The 20,290-nt window shown below is 38.2% G+C and overlaps 1 protein-coding gene across 7 annotated transcripts in view; it reads right to left on the bottom strand.

Moving 5' to 3' along the window:
* The window catches only part of LOC124607350 (broad-complex core protein isoforms 1/2/3/4/5-like), a 331,766-nt gene that overhangs the window by 252,264 nt on the left and 59,212 nt on the right, over nt 1–20,290 (bottom strand). The window lies entirely within an intron of this gene.

The following is a 20,290-nucleotide window of genomic DNA, read 5'->3' as shown; positions in this document are numbered from 1 at the left end:
TCAAAGATTCATAACAGCAAGTAAAAACTTATCAAAAAATTGAAACTGGTATCTGCGTACAAGGTAATGGAGCTGTTTTTGGACATGCTATGAGCACAAATTACATGTCCAAAACGCACATTTTTGAGAGATCATCCTTTGTGCTCACCCAGAAAAAAGCAAAAACTGATGAACATGTTGAATTAAACCAAAAATATCATAGCAGTTACGTGGTTAAACCATAAGCATAAATGCGAACATCTGCTTAATGACAAACTTTGGCACCATTGCTGTTGTTTAATGCATTTTTTACGAGCTGTACTCCATCTGCTCATCACCATTACTGTGTTACTTTAGGCTTGATTGGAGAAACAGAGATATGAAAAAATGAGTTTACTTCCCCAACTGATGTTACAAACTTCTTAGAAGTTGGCTCAGTGAATTGCTGTAAACTGCGTAAAATGTAAATTTGAAAGAAAGCTCAGGTGCTACAGTTTTGCTTCACGCCCTCTATCACTGCTGCCAATCTTTACGATCTACAGTGTGGGGTGCATGTGATGCAAAGTATATACATGAGTAGTGTATGTAGTTGTTGCAACTATATAGTGTCAAATTTGAATGTGAAAGTCTTTAAAATGTGCTGTTGCAAAACCCTTTTTCAATTTCCGTGTCTGTCATTCCACATCATCTGCATGAAAAGTATATTTTTTTCAACACTTCACAAAATGCTTTCACAGCTACCTGCACTCCCATCATCGAAGGGCAACCCCCTATCCACATATCCAGTAGGTGATCTCATTTTACGTGTTTTAGTGTGGTGTGGCAGTTACATTGCCTATTGGGTGTCACCAGCCAATAATAGTTCATCAGCCAGAAATGGCGACATTTCCTTAATTATGACCAAGCATTTTCTTCGAGCCTAAGTGTTTGAATTTAATAGGTTGATGATTGATACTGTTGCTGAATACAATACATGTGAAATACGTGGGAAAATGTGAGACTTGAGTTATAAGTGGCACAATAAAAGGCGGTGGCTGGACCCCTTCATCACATATTGGCTCGGTCCAGAACACTTTGCTTCAACTGTCTTGTTTTTCAGTTACCACTGCAACCTAATGGTAGTTGTATCATAACTGTGTGGTGAAGCTAAATATAACAAGTTGTGCTGGCAACACTGACTGGATTACGTCAGCATTTCCTCTCTCGTCTCCCCTATCCATAACGATCTAAAATACTCCCTTAAATCCCCCACCACGCATGGTATGAACCATTTGTATTTTGTGCCACTAATAACTTCTTCAGTCACGTTATCCAATTTCAATAAGAAGGAAACAGGACGAAATCAAGCTAGACTTGGAATAAGTACTTAGAATTGAGGTAAACCTTACTAGGAAGAAATGTAAAATTGGGGAATGTTCAGCATTGATCTTACGTGGTTTTTCACAGGGGCTACAAATTTATGGTGTGGAATAGCAAAAAACTTAAAATCAGTGAACGTAAAATTGAAGTTCCACTATAATTGCTTTTATATATACACTGATTGTTCAGCTGTAACCTGTTGTTGTTTCAACAAGATCACAGCTTACAGAAATGCATAAAAGTAGGCAATTCTAATTTCACATAAATGGTTTTCCTAAAATTTGTATCTTAAAAGATATACTACACCTTATAAGTTCACATTATCCACACTAAAGTATTCCCTGAATTTGTATTTGTTATGAAAAAGTATATAAATTTTTAAGATATCATGATAAGATTAGAATAGAAATATTCTGAATTTGATTGTCCATCACGCCTGTACCTTACTGGAGATGACTTGACTGTAATCAGTCTAGTTGTCATTATGCATCTTTAGGCTCTGTATATGTCGAGTGTAATTTATTATGGGGGGCTGAAGCAACAACATGCTGAAAAGACGTAGAAGTGGTGAGGACAATTAAGAAACTTCTCCATGTGTAACAAAATCATGTATCCTGCTAGCCTTCAGTTCATCAGGCAGCAAGAGAAAAGACATCAACAGCAGATGTAATTTAGCAACAACTGCATAAACAGCAGTCCCAACTGCTAAAGGAGTACATGGACAAACACTGTCAACCCAACTTCACGACAGCCAGAACTGTGGCTGCTCCGTAACTCTATTACATCATTCAGTATGTTTAGCAAAACAGCGGTGGAATGGGAATCACACATTCACCAACTACGTCAATTCTTCATCATTGACTGGTTGAGCACCAGACTATGTGGATCCAAACGTCTGGGGTTCCATCCACAGATGGTGTCGGGATTTCTATAAGTCACTTATCACTTCAAACAATGGAAAATCCAGGATGGAATTAACAATACCAGAGAAGGAAAGTTGCTACTCACCATATAGCAGAGATGCTGAGTTGTGATAGGCACAACAAAAAGATTCACACAATTATAGCTTTCAGCCATTAAGGTCTTTGTCAGCAGTAGACACACATACACACACTCATGCAAACACAACTTGCACACACGTCTGCAGTCTCAGAGAGCTGAAACTACATTGTAATGTATGTATGTCTACTGCTGACAAAGGCCTTAATGGCCGAAAGCTATAATTGTGTGAATCTTTTTGTTGTGCTTATCGTGACTCAGCATCTCCACTACATCGTGAATAGCAACTTTACTTCTCTCGTGTTGTCACTTATCACTTCTTTTTATTTTTGGCAATGTCTGTTATTATGAAAAATGACAAGTTGCACTGTGGCTTGGAGTCCACCATTGAGCTTTAAGTCCACCTACAAGTGGTTGAGTAAGACAGTTCAAATATTATATGAAGACAAGCACATACCACTTCCAATAGGACCATGCCTACTAAAGTATTGTACTGCTCAAACTAACTTCTCGAGTTCATTATGCCTTTAATTTACAGCACATGCAAAGTAACAAATTCCGTATTGAAGAGAGCATTTTGCTAATCTTTGTTTGATGTCATGATTTTTCAGTTTCTTGGAAAACTGGCTCCAACTGCTGATCCAATAACCTTGCAATCCAGTGGTGTCTGATCCACTCATTTATCACTATTACCAGAAAAGTTGCATCCTTGCAGCCCATATATAGCTCCAACAGCAACAAAAGCTACCTGGTAGCTTGCTTAAGTCACTCTGTGATCTCAGTATTACTACATTTGAAATGCCAAAACCCAGTCCTTCACTCATCCATCAATCAGGGAAATGATTCTCCCCAACTGCAGGCTATTTGCACTTGGTGCCAGATACAGGGTCATGTTGGTACTGGACTTCATAACAATAAATCCTGCTCACATGCCGTAACAGTGCCAGATATTATGGCAAAAAAAGTATAATGGCAAACTCCACCTCCAGATTCTCACTATTCAGTACTTGAACGTAACACTCGCCACAGGAAATCAACAAATCCAGTTTAGATTGGAATAGAGCAGGTCTTTATTCTCATTATTACCACTGTTTGTAGTCCACTGTTACTTGGGTCAGTTAGGGAAATCAATTAATTTCTTTGAACGGTACTTCCTACTCAAAGCGTCCATCAAACAAGTATCTATGACACTCTCAAATTTTGGTAGTCAACACAACTGCATTTCTGAGTATTTCACTAAAAGATACTTTATTTCTGTTTTCATATTCAAACTGATATACAGTATTATATAACTGGATAAATAAAATATCTAATCACCAGGTGGCAGTAGGAAGATACACACAGAAAAAAAATCTTTTACTTATGCAAGCGTTCGGAGCAAGTGGCTCCTTCTTCCGGCAGAAGGATTGAAGGAGAAGGAAAGAGGGGTGAAGGAAAAGGACTGGAGATATTTAGGAAAAAGGCAGAGTTCGGGAAAGTCACCCAGTACCCCGGATCAAGGGAGACTTACTGGATGGGATGAGAAGGAAAGACTTTCCTTTGCATCCTGACCAGTAGGTCTACCCTAACCCAAGGTTCTGGGTGACTGCTTCTCATCCCGTTCAGTAAGTCTACCCTGACCCGAGGTTCTGGGCAACTTTTCCAAACTCTGCCCCTTTTCCTAAAGCTCTCCAGTCCTTTACCTTTAACCCTTCTGCCAGAAGAAGGTGCCACTAGCTTCGAAAGCTTATATAAGTAAAACCTTTTTTTCGTGTGTTTTCTCCTCCTGCCACTTAGTGAGCGGATTTTTTATCTGTTCAATTACATCACATCATCAAAAAGTGACCCACAATTCTGCCACATTTAATCCAACTTGTTTACATTAAAACTAACTTTAAAAGCAACTAAACAACTAGTACAACAAGGAATTACCAGTACAACAAGGAATTACCAACAAGTTTCACGTATGCCAGAGTATGACATTTCTGTTGTAATGTATTTCTGATGTTTGTGTGGAGTTCTTAGAACAGCAATGAACATTCATGTTATAGTTGACATATATTTAATATCTAAAGTAAAAAAATTATCATCAACACTGAACTGGAGTGACTGCTTTTCCAAAATCGAAGAATCGATGTTCAGTTTATTGTTCTTCCTTTTCTTGATTTTCTCCTGGTCAACTTAAGACAATACTGGGATGTCTCCCATCACTACCAACAGCACTGCCAATGGCATGTGAACACTAATATCCTAATCTTCTGTTAATTCCTCCTTTACTAAAATCCATGTTTCCTTCAATATTTAGCTTTTTCCAAAACTTTGTTTATTTCTATATGCAAACTATATTATTTTCTCCCATTTTCAAATAGATGTCTTAGCGATCACCTAACACTGACAGTACTTTCACAGCCTCTTTAGCATGCTGACACATCAATTAATTAATTTTAGTATTAACATGCATTTTTGTATTCTTCTTTCTGGAAACCTTCTGCCTTTCTTCCTTCTTCTCTATGATTTTTCTCACTTAGAAAGTGTGTTAGAAAAGCAATGAGACTGGCAACAATGTGCACGAACCAATGATGCTGTTGCCACCTCCACCACCTCCTCCTCCTCCTCCTCCTCCTCTTCCAACCAGCAGTTAGGCTGAAATGTGCCCTTACTCAATATTAGTTTGAATTTGCTACAGTTACAGAGTTCTGAGAGCATCTGAAGCATAATTGTGCTTGTTAAGTGTATTATCAATATGGAACATGAGAGGTACAAGCAACACACTCTGCTATCAAATTTTGGTTAAGTTTGGTGAAACCGCTACTGAGATTTACAGATATTTTGTGGAGAACATTCCTTGTCCAGGGTCCAAGTGTTCAGAGGGTACAAGTTCTTTCTGGTAGGCTGAGAAGAGGTGGAAAATGAAGCTTGTGTGGGATGACTTTTAACCTCAAGAATGGATGATAATGTGGAAAGAGTGAAGTGTCTTATGAGGTTTGATAGTAACCAGATGGTATGAATGATCAAAGTTTAAACGTGTTTGGTAGCCACTGAATTTTAACACACGGTGTGAACATGGGAAAGTGTAAGCAATGAGTGTTCCAGGGAACTTCAGAATTGGACAGAAGGAAAATCATGAGAATGTGTGTCTTGCTCTTCAGGACCACCTCCAGAGAGACTCAGAAATTTTGAGTGACACAAGAAATCATTTACACCCAAATATCATGTAATGCACAGCTGGGAGCAGCATATTGCAAACTCTCCCCATCTTAGAAAAGGGAGACTGTTCAAAACCAAATTCAAATGACTGGTCCTTTTTTATTTATTTATTTATTTTTAATGTTGAGGGGAAAAAATACATGTGCAAAAAGACACTGCATAATCTTGGATGCTGCACTATGAGAATTCTCCCTGTCACACAGTAATTTACATCAATGAATTTTTGGTACTAAATAGCATTCCTGCGATTTCTCAGTATCCCTGTTCACAAGTAGTACCTGTGACTACTTTTTTTCCCTAGTGCTTAAGAATTATTTCAAAAGGGGTCATTTTGGTAGTTTCAATTCAAAAGTGATGAGCTGAGAGGTATTCAAGTATAGGCCTCCCACAACTACTATGAAGAATGGGGGAAAAAAATTAAATAAAAACATCTTCATGACAACTTTAAAACTATGACATGTAAAAACTACAAAATTCTTAGTTCCAAGTAAGTCAGTCTCATTACTTTTATAGCTTGCAACCCATACACCTATTTCTAACTACTGTATAATCTTTAATTAAATCTCTGTTCATAACTCATTGAAATTGAATCCTGATCATAATTCACTGAAATTGAGTCATGTATCTACTAGATGGTTATCCTGGTTCATGGTCATGGTCCCAGTTGCAAGCTGTCTTTTAATGGCTACCAGGGGGCAACAAAAATTTATTTTCAATATTTTGTGCTTTTACAACTGAATTTAGAAATTCTGTATTCTGAATGGTTTGATGCAGCTCGCCACGAATTCCTCTTCTGTGCCAGCCTCTTCATCTCAGAGTAGCATTTGCAACCTGGGTTCTCAATTATTTGCTCGATGTATTCGAATCTCTGTAATCCTCTGGCATTTTTGCCCTCTACAGCTCCCTCTAGTCCCATGGAAGTCATTCCCTGATGTTTTAACAGATGTCTGATCATCCTGTCCCTTCCCCTAGTCAGTGTTTTCCACATATTCCTTTCCTTTCCTCTCCCATTCTGTGCAGAACCTCCTCATTCCTTACCTTATCACCCCACCTAATTTTCAACATTCATCTGTAGCACCACATCTCAAATGCTTCTGTTCTCTTCTCTTCCAGTTTTCCCACAATCCATGTTTCACTACTATACAATGCTGTGCTGCAAATGCATATTCTTAGAAATTTCTTCCTCAAATTAAGGCCTATGTTTGATAGTAGTAGATTTCTCTTAGCCAGTAAGGCCCTTTTTGCTAGTGCTAGTCTGCTTTTGACATCCTCCTTGCTCCATCTGTCAACGGTTATTTTGCTGCCTAGGTAGCAGAATTCCTTAACTTCATCTACTTTGTGACCATCCATCCTGATGGTAAGTTTCTCACTGATCTCAGGATAAGGATCAGAATTTGACTGTCTCATAACATACATGTTACATCATTGATTTAGTGCACAGGAGGCTTGTCAAGCTTGTAACTATAATAGATTGTCCTTGGAATACAACATTTACTAGAACTATAAAATATCTGAATATGTGTACTATTAATTTTTATCCTGCTCCAGTGGTCAGATCATCATTAAAAAAATTCATCAATAGAGTAATAGCATTTTGGCAGCAGAGTGCTATATAATTTTCTTTTTATTGAATCAGTTTCAATCTTTTGAAAATTCGGCTTTTTTAACTTGGTGCATATTTTCGTCTCCATATATTTTCATCATGGTCTTTCTTCTGGGCCTCAGGATTTGCCAGAGGTGAGTACCAGCAACATACATTGGTTTTAACAAGTGAGACTGGTGAAGTGGTATCACCATTAGAGCAGACAAACATAAAAAAATAAAAATAAAAAAATAAAAAAAATTTAAAAAAATGTTTTGAGTGTTTATTGGACTATGGCAGCCCAACAGTGTTGATAACTCAGATATGGGACCAATTTGGTAGAGAGGAAATCCCTAAACCATCAGAGGAAGAAATCAGTGTTGTACTAAAGGCCCTCAAGAACAACAAGGCTCCAGATGGTAGTGGTATCACAGCTGAGATGCTACGCCTAGGGAGTGAAGCACTGAAGGAGGCACTGAAACAATTAATATCTACTATCTGGACAGTGGAGAAAATTCCTGAAGAATGGAAGGGTGTAGCTGTATGTCCTATCTTCAAGAAGGTAGATGCAACACAAGCATCCAACTACCGCGGGATTTCACTATTTGGGATCGGGTACAAAGTATTTACAATGCTGCCCCTAAACTGCTTGAAACCATTGGCTGAAGAAATTATAGGCCCTTATCAATGTGGCTTCATCTCTGGATGTCAACTCTTGATCACATATTTACCTTGAGGTAGCTAACAGAAAATTTTTTCGACTTTCATTGGGAACTACACTTCATCTTCGTAAGTCCGGCCCCGGTAGCTGAGTGGTCAGCGTGACGGAATGTCAATCCTAAGCTTCCGGGTTCGATTCCCGGCTGTGTCGGAGATTTTCTCCACTCAGGGGCTGGGTGTTGTGTTGTCCTAATCATCATCATTTCATCCCCATCGACGCGCAGGTCGCTGAAGTGGCGTCAACTCAAAAGACCTGCACCAGGCGAACGGTCTACCCGACGGGAGGCCCTAGCCACACACTATTTCATTCCATTTCATTGATTTTAAACAAGCATATGACAGCACTGACTGCTCTATGCTAAGGAAAACATTAGAAGAACTCGACATTTCACCTAAATACATCGACTGATAGCAGCTTGATACTCCCAATCAAACTGCCAAGTAACGTTCAGCAGCCAACTATCATGACCACCTGGTATTCAAAATAGATTGTGACAAGGAGATCCATTGATGTCAATACTATTCAACTTGGCCTTGGAAAAAGTAAGCCGCAAGGCTGGTCGAAACAGAGATATGGAGATGGCGAGAACAGACACAATCCTGGCATTTGCTGAAGATGTTGTAATCCTTGGCAACACCCAGGAGAAAGTGAGTGCTGACACTTTAAGATTCCTGTGTAGCACGAAACAAATAGGGCTGGTAGTGAATGAGAGTAAAACAAAATATCTCGTCGTCTCGCAACATCAAGCTCCTCTGCCCTCCATTATTGTTGATGGGCATGCCTTCGAACAACTAAGAGAATTCAAATACCTGGGATACATACTGATTAATAAAAGAGAAAAGACGAAAGAGGTGCAGCAGCGAATAACAAACACTAATCACATTTTCTTCAGCCTAACCAATTTATTTCATTCTCAGCTGATTTTGCTAAAACCCAAGATTCGGCTGTAGATGACATTAGTATGGTTGTACTTTAATATGGTTGTGAAACCTGGGAAACTTCAACAACTGAAGAAGCAATTTGTGCATTCGAGAGGAAGGTATTTCGAAAGATATATGGACCCATCTACAATACCACTGATGATAAATGGGAACAAAGAACAAAAGAAGACCTTTACCAAACATCGGACGAATATCGGTGCAGAAGAGGATACAGTGGTTTGGCCACATCTTCCGAGCTGGTGGATCCCTCCCTAACTGTGTTCTTCTTTCCCAATCTGCTGGGAGATGCCCACAGGGACGACCAAGGACACAATGGAAGGCTCAGGTACTGGCAATAGTCAAACAAATGGAGCCAACAGCGGTACAAGATGAGGCTGGGGACCAACACCGACAGCAATGTACCACCACCTGCAATAAATGTTTCTTATACTGAGACTGTGACTAACTGGTGCTTTTTTCTTTTTGTAATATGTAACTTTGCAAATTTCTATAATGTGCAGTTTGTTTGTCTTCTTTTTATATTATGTTCTGTATCCTTTTTATTTTGCTGTAGGCATAAAGGCCCGTAAATGCAATAAATGACGACATATTATGGGGTCTGCCCAAAAAACTTGAGTCTATGTGTAGGAAACATGAAACTTTCTTTGTTTCTAGTTTCATATCCATGCCGGTAGTCATCTGGATCAAACAACTCTGGATTATTATTTGTGAAAAGAATTATTCCATACAAATACAGTGAGGGGACCACACCGTGGTTCACGTTGAAAAAAAATCAATTTTTGGTTTTCATCATATTTCGATACATTAAGGTTTTATTTAAGTACTCTGAAAAAGATTTTGCATTTTCCTACGTGTGTTTATGTGCCACGCCCACTTTTCTGTCACCCACTTTTCTGTATATATTTTAGATCTTTATATCCCCTACATTGAACGTTAGGGATTTTTTTTTTTTACTCCCGAGTGTGTTGGCTATCCTTGGAATGCAACGGTCGGTATTCTTTTGTTTCTGCTGTTTGTAAACAACACGCTTTCATACACACAGGTGGTTTTGTTCAAGTGTGGTTGCGAGTAGTTACCATACTTACATTTGCAGTGCTTGTTTACATGTTTTTTGTTGTTTATTGAAGATGACGAAACATAAAGGCATTTTCAAGAAATGACAATTTAGAGGAGACATGTTTAGAAAGCTTTCTGTACAAGAGGTTATGTCACCTTGCAACGATGTTCCTAATTGTAATTCTTCAACAAGTGCAGCATCAAAGAAGCTCTCACCATTTCAAGAGAGTTACAACGAATTTACTGTAAGTGACAAGGGGTGCAGTAACATTATTACAAATTTGAGAATATTATCAGATGTAATTTCTAAATTTGTACAATGTAGACAGTGTGGTGAGTCACAGAGTGTGAAAATTTGTGAGAGTGCCAGTGAGAGAAAAGGCCTAGCAATTGCTTTGGATTTAATTTACACTAAATGCTCAGCTGTTATTTCATTTATGAGTTCTTCAAAAGGAGATGCAAGTCGCCCTCATGAAGTCAATACTAGATTAGCTTATGCCTTACGATCCATTGGCAAAGGCATGGCTACAGGGAGAACATTTTGTTCAGTGATGAATAACTACCAAATAAATTTGAAAAACTGACTGCAATATTAGAGAAAGCTGTATGTGAGGTCAGTGAGGAAAGCATGAAACTGGCTGCTAGGGAAGCAGTGGAAGAAAATGATGGATGTTCGGATATTGCAGTTGCACTAGATGGAAGTTGGCAGAAAAAGAGGACATACTTCTCTGAATGGAGTAGTGACTGCCATGAATGTAGACAGCGGTAAAGTGTTATATGTGGAGATAATGTCTAAATATTGCAAATGTTGTAAAGTCAATGACCATAAAGAACACAATTGTGTGGCTAATTGTGGAGGAACAAGTGGTGGTATGGAAGTTCATGGATTACAACAAATACTTCATCACTCTGTAGGAACAAGAGGCGTACGGTACACCAAATATTTGGGTGATGGTGACAGTAAGGCATACAACAATGTGGTGAACTCTAAGCCATATGGAGATGCCATTATTAGCAAAATAGAATGTGTAGGCCATGTTCAAAAACGTTTGGGAACAAGGCTAAGAAAACTAACTGTTGATATGAAAGGAAAAAAAAAATTAGAAGATGGAAAACTGTTGACCGGACACGGTCGGTTAACTAAAACTGAAATAGAAAACTTGCAGGTATACTATGGGCAGGCAATTAGGAGAAATAAAGAAAATCTGGAGGGAATGAAGAGAGATGTTTGGGCCATATTCTTCCATAAGTCCTGTACTGATGATAAGCCATGTCTTGGATTGTGTCCATGAGGAGAAAATTCGTGGTGCAAATACAACAGGGCTCAGGTAACTGGAGAATCTTATTCTCACCAGCATTCTTTTCCTGCTGCTGTCATTACAGCAATTAAACCTATTTTCACAGACTTGGCTCATCCTGACCTTCCAAGGAAATGTCTGCATGGGCAGACACAGAATCCAAATGAATGTTTCAACAGCATAATTTGGAACCACCTTCCTAAAACTGTATTTGTAGGCATGCATACAATGAAACTAGGAGTTCATGATGCTGTTATTATAATCAATTGTGGTAATATTGGAAAGTGTTGGGTACTGAAAAAGCTGGGAATTAATCCTGGTGAAAATACGATCATTGGGCTCCAACATTGTGATAAAATGAGGATAGCCGATGCAGACAGGTCTTCATTTAATAAGGCCAAGAAAGCAAGATAAACATCCAGGAAGGTGAAAAAGAAGCTGGAAGGCCTCCTATAGGCCAAAGAAGAGCCATCATATGCAGCAGGACAGTTTTAATTAACTGTAAGTAACAAATTTGAAAAGTTTTTTCTTTAAAGTCAATTTCCCACAAACTAAAATTTTCAGTACATATGCCCCATTATATCAGAAACTATCATAGATAAATGAATGAAATTTTCAGAGACTCTGCACAACATAAAAAGCCACCTCTGGTACTACATTTATTAATATTCCCCCATTAGGAAGCTCACAAAAAATATTTTCTGCAGAAGAAACTTAAATATTTTTTGTTGATAAATTTACAAAGAGCCGACCTCGGGGAAGACCAGTTTGGATTCCGTAGAAATATTGGAACACGTGAGGCAATACTGACCCTACGACTTATCTTAGAAGCTAGATTAAGGAAAGGCAAACCTACGTTTCTAGCATTTGTAGACTTAGAGAAAGCGTTTGACAATGTTGACTGGAATACGCTCTTTCAAATTCTGAAGGTGGCAGGGGTAAAATACAGGGAGCGACAGGCTATTTACAATTTGTGCAGAAACCAGATGACAGTTATAAGAGTCGACAGACACGAAAGGGAAGCAGTGGTTGGGAAGGAAGTGAGACAGGGTTGTAGCCTCTCCCTGATGTTATTCAATCTTTATATTGAGCAAGCAGTGAAGGAAACAAAAGAAAAATTTGGAGTAGGTATTAAAATCCATGGAGAAGTAATAAAAACTTTGAGGTTCGCCGATGACATTGTAATTCTGTCAGAGACAGCAAAGGACTTGGAAGAGTTGTTGAACGGAACGGACAGTGTTTTGAAAGAAGGATATAAGATGAACATCAACAGAAGCAAAACGAGGATAATGGAATGTAGTAAAATTAAGTCGGTTGATGCTGAGGGAATTAGATTAGGAAATGAGACACTTAAAGTAGTAAAGGAGTTTTGCTATTTGGGGAGCAAAATAACTGATGATGGTCGAAGTAGAGAGGATATAAAATGTAGACTGGCAATGGCAAGGACAGCATTTCTGAAGAAGAGAAATTTGTTAACATCAAATATAGATTTAAGTGTCAGGAAGTCATTTCTGAAAGTATTTGTATGGAGTGTGGCCATGTATGGAAGTGAAACATGGACGACAAATAGTTTGGACAAGAAGAGAATAGAAGCTTTCGAAATGTGGTGCTACAGAAGAATGCTGAAGATTAGATGGGTAGATCACATAACTAATGGTGAGGTATTGAATAGGACTGGGGAGAAGAGAAGTTTGTGGCACAACTTGACTAGAAGAAGGGATCGGTTGGTAGGACATGTTCTGAGGCATCAAGGGATCACCAATTTAGTATTGGAGGGCAGGGTGGAAGGTAAAAATCGTAGAGGGAGACCAGGAGATGAATACACTAAGCAGATTCAAAAGGATGTAGGTTGCAGTAGGTACTGGGAGATGAAGAAGCTTGCACAGGATAGAGTAGCATGGAGAGCTGCATAAAACCATTCTCAGGACTGAAGACCACAACAACAACAACAAATTTACAAAAGTATTTCTTAAAAACTATAAAATGGATAAAGTAGATTTTAGTACAATTGACTCTATCAGCATCATGTAACATACAGTAAAAGTATTAAGGTCCTGCATCAAATAGTTTTTCACAAATGGGTCAAATACTTGCCTAAATTAACATGGGCTTGATATGCAGGGTGTGGTCCCCTTAATATATTTAGGTCTCTTAATAGTGGCCGACAGTTTTCATTTGACTTTGCGCTACACATGTTCCTTATGATTTCATTCTGTAAATTTAATATTCTTGTCAAATTGCTAGCATTTGCCAAAAATACAATGCCGTGTCTCACTATTGCCTCAAAGTAGCTATGGTATGCTGCCTTCTTCAAATGCCAGGCTGTTCAGATTGCTTTTTAAATAGTCTATATATGAGGACTGTGACAGATTTCTGTCCAACTGCATTCCTAAAAATTTAACACATTCTACTTTGTTTAGTTCCAGCTTCTGTGCATAATTTGAATATCATTTATTCAAACAATTTGAATATTTTTTGTTTTGTTTTAAACTACATAAGCTATGTTTTTGAAATATTTAGTTTTAGGCCATTTAGATGGAACCATACACCTAGATTTTCTAGAGTTTTAATGATATTTTCATGAATTTCTTCTGCACTTTTATTTTCTATCAGTTCTGATGTTTCATCAACGAATGAAACTGAATGATGATTTATATTTATGGGTAAGTCATTTATGTATAAAAGAAGAATTGTTGGGTCTAGAATTGATCCTTGTGGTAATCTCTGTCAGATAGTTCCCCATTTTGAGGAGTACTTTCCTTTGTCTCATTTTATGACTACCCTTTGCTGTCTCTTTGCAAATATGACTTAAACTAGTATAAGGAACTGCCCATAATTACGTATTTTTGCATTTTATATAATTTGCTTTGGATAAGTCACAAGAAGATACCCATAGCTTTTTGTGATTTATCTAAAGTGGACCTAAGTTTATTTATGAACTCATTAATTGTGCAGATTATACTTTTGCCTTTTGAAAACCAAATTGATTTTCTGATATTACATTAAATTTGTGACAGAAATTTTGAATTTGGATGGCAACAATCATTTCAAATATTTAAAAAACACAGGAAGAAGGGAAATTGGTGGTAATTTCTCATATCTTCTTTGGAGCCTTTTTTAAATAATGGTTTCATTTCTGCATATTTTAGAATGTCTGGAAAGTAGCCTTCTTCAAGTGATTGATCAATTATTCCAGACAGTGGGTGTGCTATTATAACTGAGCCTGCTTTGATTACTTTGGCAGGTATTTCATCCACTCCCGTAAAATTTTTATGTTTTAGCTTTAATATAGATTTTTCTACATCTTTTACAGTTGCTTTGTGAAATTTTGACTTGACCCAAATAAACGTACATATCTTGATAGGAGTCTGCATCTGCATCAACATCAGATTTTGTTACTGTTACAAAAAAATTGTTAAAATTGTCTGATATTTGAGCAGGATTTATAATTATTTTGTCTTTTAGAAATTTCTTGGTGGCTAGGATTGATTCCAAGTTCAGATCCGACAACTGTGCTTTTAGATAAATTTAGTATTTGCCATTTCCTTTGCCACTTTGACTACCTTCTTAAATACAGTATTTTTTAATATGATTTAACATAGTTAATGAACTCAGTACTGTTACTGGATTTCAGCTCAGCATGCAGCTGCTTGTTTCTATTACTAGATATTAAAATGCCAGTAGTAAACCACTTTAGTTTACTACTTGCCTTTCTGTGACAGACTAAAGGTGGAAAAGTTTAATTGAAAACATGTAAAAAGCTGTTTAAAAACTTGTCAAAATCTTTTTGGACATGAGCTTTCATGTTGCAATGACCAATTTACCATGCACAGTCTACAACAGAACATGTGTCAGTTTTCTTCACTGAACTGTCTTTTCATCAAACACCTCCTTCCACTTTCTTTATTTATTTTTAGTAATTCAATAAGCAAAGCCGAGTGATCTGAGATACGTAGATCTAATGAGAATTTGGTAATGTCATTAAATGTATTGTTTGTTACAATATTGTTTGTACACGCTGCAGTTTGCTCACTTACTTTGGTGACATCAGTTAAATTTAGTCTAAAGCCATATTCTTGAATTCAGTCAACAAACTTGGTTGACAAGCTTGTTTCACTAGCTGCATCTATGTTAAAATCAGGAACAATTACAATTTTTTTCCTCTTTTCTTTTGTGGGTTTATGTAGGAGACACTGGAATTTCTCTAAAAAATAATTTAGTCGCATCACTACCCAGAATCCTGTATAATGAGGTGATAATAATAATATTATGTTGTTATAGCTCTACACAGCAACTTACAAATATAAGTTCTTCGTTAAGTAAATTAAAATAGTGCCTTTCATTATATTCTAACAAGTTATTAACCATGATACAGGAGCCACCAAAGGTTCTGTTTTTCCTACAAAAACTGTTAGCTATTGTAAAGTTTTCTAATTTGTTTAAAACTGTGATTTAATCTTTCACAGGCCAGTGTTTGTTGAGGCATATACCAAACGAAAGCACTGGCATGTTGATAGACACACAAACAAACACAAACACATACACAAAATTCAAGCTTTCGCAACCCACGGTTGCTTCATCAGGAAAGAGGGAAGGAGAGGGAAAGACAAAAGGATGTGGGTTTTAAGGGAGAGGGTAAGGAGTCAATCCCATAGGTATACACTCGCACACACACCCATATCCATCCGCACATATACAGACACAAGCAGACATATGTAAAGGCAAAGAGTTTGGGCAGAGATGTCAGTCGAGGTGGAAGTACAGAGGCAAAGATGTTGTTGAATGACAGGTGAGGTATGAGTGGCGGCAACTTGAAATTAGCGGAGGTTGAGGCCTGGTGGGTAGTGGGAAGAGAGGATATATTGAAGGGCAAGTTCCCATCTCCGGAGTTCTGATAGGTTGGTGTTAGTGGGAAGTATCCAGATAACCCAGACGGTGTAACACTGTGCCAAGATGTGCTGGCCATGCACTAAGGAATGTTTAGCCACAGGGTGATCCTCATTAGCAACAAACACTGTCTGCCTGTGTCCATTCATGTGAATGGTCAGTCTGTTGCCGGTCATTCCCACATAGAAAGCTTCACAGTGTAGGCAGGTCAGTTGGTAAATCACGTGGGTGCTTTCACACGTGGCTCTACCTTTGATCGTGTACACCTTCCGGGTTACAGGACTGGAGTAGGTGGTGGTGGGACGGTGCATGGGACAGGTTCTACACCGGGGGCGGTTACAAGGGTAGGAGCCAGAGGGTAGGGAAGGTGGTTGGGGATTTCATAGGGATGAACCAAGAAGTTCATACCTCACCTGTCATTCAACAACACATTTGCCTCTGTACTTCCACCTCGACTGACATCTCTGCCCAAACTCTTTGCCTTTACAAATGTCTGCTTGTGTCTGTGTATGTGCGGATGGATATGTGTGTGTGTGCGAGTGTATACGTGTCCTTTTTTCCCCCTAAGGTAAGTCTTTCCGCTCCCGAGATTGGAATGACTACTTACCCTCTCCCTTAAAACTCACATCCTTTCGTCTTTCCCTCTCCTTCCCTCTTTCCTGATGAGGCAACAGTTTGCTGTGAAAGTTTGATTTAAAAAAAGATGCTGTGACTTACCAAACAAGAAAGTGCTGGTAGATAGACACAATAAAAAACACACACACAAATATCAAACTTTCGCAACCCACGGTTGCTTCATCAGGAAAGAGGGAACCGTGGGTTGCGAAAGCGAAAGCTTGATATTTGTGTGTGTGTGTGTTTTTTATTTTTTATTTTGTCTATCTACCAGCGCTTCGTGGTTTTATCTATGTATAATTTTGCATATTTCTGCTACTTCTCATTAGTTTTGTCTTTCTTCAATTTACTCTCAATCCACGTTCTGTGCTCATTAGACTGTCCATTCCATTCAGCAGATCATGTAATTCTCCACTTTCACTCAGGATAGCAATGTCATCGGTCAATCGTATCGTTGACAACCTTTCACTCTGAATTTCAATCCCACTCCCGAACCTTCCTCTTATACCCATCCCCGCTTCTTTGACATACAGATCGAACAGTAGGAAGAAAAACTACATTCCTGTCTTACACCCTTTTTAATTTGAGCACTTCATTCTTGGTCATACACTCTTATTTCCCTTCTTGACTCTTGTACATACTGTATATTATCCATCTCTCCCCATAGCTTACATCTATTTTTTTCAGAATTTCAAACATCTTGCACCGTTTTACACTGTCAAATGCTTTTTCCAGGTCGACAAATCCTATGAACATGTCTTGATTTTTCTTTAGTCTTGCTTCCGTTATCAACCACAATGTAAGAATTGTCTCTATGATGCCTTTACCTCTCCTAAAGCCATACTGACTGTCGTCTAAGACATTAACAAATTTCTTTCCCATTCTTCTGTATATTATTTACTTTTCTGGAAGTCAGATGGTATGTCACCAGACTCATACATTCTACACACCAACGTGAATAGTTGTTTTAGAAATTCTGATGGAACGTTATCAATCTCTTCTGCCTTATTTGGCCCTTAAGTTCTCCAAAGCTCTTTTAAATTCTGATTCTAATGTTGGATCCCCTATCTCTTCTACATTGACTCCTGTTTCTTCTTCTATCACATTAGACAAATCTTTCCTTTCATAGAGGCCTTTGAAGTACTCTTTCCACGTATCTGCTCTCTACTCTGCATTTAACAGTGGAATTCCTGTTGCACTCTTAATGCTGCCACCCTTGCTTTTAATGTAACTGAAGGTTGTTTTGGTTATCCCATATGCAGAGTCAGTCCTTCCAACAACCATTTCTTTTTTGATTTCTTCTCATTTTTCATGTAGCAATTTCATCTTAGCTTCCTGCACTTCCTATTTATTTCATTCCTCAGTGACTTGTATTTCTGTATTCCTGAATTTCCAGGAACATTTTTGTACTTCCTTCTTTCCTCAGTCAACTGAAGTATTTCTTCTGTTACCCATGGTTTCTTCACTGTTACCTTCTTTGTACCTACGTATATGATTGTCCTTTCTAGAGATGTCCATTCCTCTTTAACTATGTTGCCTACTGAACTACTCCTTATTGCTGTATCTATAGCCTTACAGAACTTCAAGCATATCTCATCATTCTGTAGTACTTCCATATCCCACTTCTTTGCTTGCATACTGATTCTTCCTGACTTATCTCTTAAACTTCAGCCTACTCTTCATCACTACTACATGGTGATATCTGCTTCTAGATATATCTTACAATCCAGAATCTGATTTTGAAATCTCTGTCTGACCATGATGTAATCTAACTGAAATCTTCTCGTATCCCCTGGCCTTTTCAAAGTTTACTTCCTCCTCTGTGATTCTTGAACAGAGTATTTGCTATTGCTAGCTGAAATTTATTATAGATCTCAATTAGTCTTTCTCCTCTCTTATTCCTTGTCCCAAGACCACATTCTCCTGTAATCTTTCTTCTACTCCTTCCCCTACAATGGCATTCCAGTTCCCCGTGATTATTAGGTGTTCATCTCCCTTTACATACTGTATTACCCTTTCATTATCCTCATATACTTACTCTATCCCTTCATCTTCAGCTCATGACTTCAGCATGTATACCTGAACTATCATTGTCAGCAATGGTTTGCTGTCAATTCTGATAAGAATAACCATATCTCTGAACTGTTCACAGTAATGCTCTTTGCTGTAACTTCCTATTCATAACAAATCCTACTTCCATTATACAATTTTCTGCTGCTTTTGATATTACCATATACTCATCTGGCCAGAAATTCTTGTCTTCTTTCCACTTCACTTCACTGATTCCTATTATATCTAGGTTGAGCTTTTGCATTTCCCTTACCAGATTTTCTAGCTTCCCTACCCCGTTCAAGCTTCTGTTACTTCACGCCCCAACTTGTAGAATGTTATCCTTTTGCTAGTTATTCAATCATTTTCTCATGATCATCTCCTCCTTGGCAGCCCCCTCCCGGAGATCCGATGGTGAACTAATCCAGAATATTTTGCCAATGGAGAGATGATGATAACACTTTTTCAATTACAGACCCCATGTTCTGTGGACATACATTACGCATCTTTAATGCAATGGTTTCCATTGCCTTTTGCATCCTCATGCTGTTGATCATTGCTGATTCTTCTGCCTTTAGGGGTAATTTCCCACCCCAAGGGCAAGAGAGTGCCCTGAACCTCTGTCCACTTCTCTGCCCTGTTTGACAAGGCCTTTGGCAGAATGTCGACATCTTATGCCAGAAGTCTTTGGGCACTAATACTGATTATTAACTAAAATATAAGTGATGACAGGTTTCGAACCTGGGACTGAGGACATTTCGATTACTAATTAAAGACACCACCTCCCCCCCCCCCCTTCACCCCAATTTTTTCCATTATTGTTCATTGTATTTGCTCAGGACGGATGTCCCATGACACCCGATCTAGTTCATCATTGATCCAACCACTCAGTTTTTTTATTATAGAGGGCAGCCATGCTGAGCTACCGCGCCGGCTGCCCCTAGACCCAGGTACTTACTATGAGGTTTAATCCTATGTTTTGGTTTAACACAATAACACAAGTAACACAGTTAGAAACTGTGTATTTGTCTAAAGGCAGCATAACCCACAGCACACAAAAACCCAGATCACATCCTTCCAGTACTTGAGAACGAGAGCACTTAGTGACTTGTATAAAAACTTACACAATTTCAAACCTTTACAAAGCTTTTTCTCACTGAAACACCTCCACAAAATGGCGAATTTCCCTGTTCATGCAGTGAAATTACGACATCAGGTATGCCAATTTAATTTAGTACTTTCTTACTACAAATTCTATTTGCAACACTTTTTATGGACAGTACCATTGAAAGTGCCTGCAAAATTATATAATTGTACAACACAGTTTCCAGGAGATATACCATCATAAACATTGAAGTAAATGAAAAGCTAGCTGTTTCTTACAATGGAGTGCAAAATACCCAGGCTAAACTCATCCAGTGTTTGATAATTAATTGGCAACTTTCAATGAAGTTTAAACAAAATTTCAAACCTTCTCTAAAGTTTTTCTCACTTATATACTTAATATCAAATATTTAACACATTAAGTCATTTGTAAAGTAATCAATCATTCGAAACTAAACTAAACTCTCACTAATCCGGCCCTCAGTACTCCGGCCTCTTGGTAATCCGACCACAT

This window comes from Schistocerca americana, chromosome 1 (assembly GCF_021461395.2).
Source record: "Schistocerca americana isolate TAMUIC-IGC-003095 chromosome 1, iqSchAmer2.1, whole genome shotgun sequence".
Taxonomy (NCBI): Eukaryota; Metazoa; Arthropoda; class Insecta; order Orthoptera; family Acrididae; genus Schistocerca; species Schistocerca americana.
This window is presented reverse-complemented; position numbering and strand designations above follow the sequence as displayed.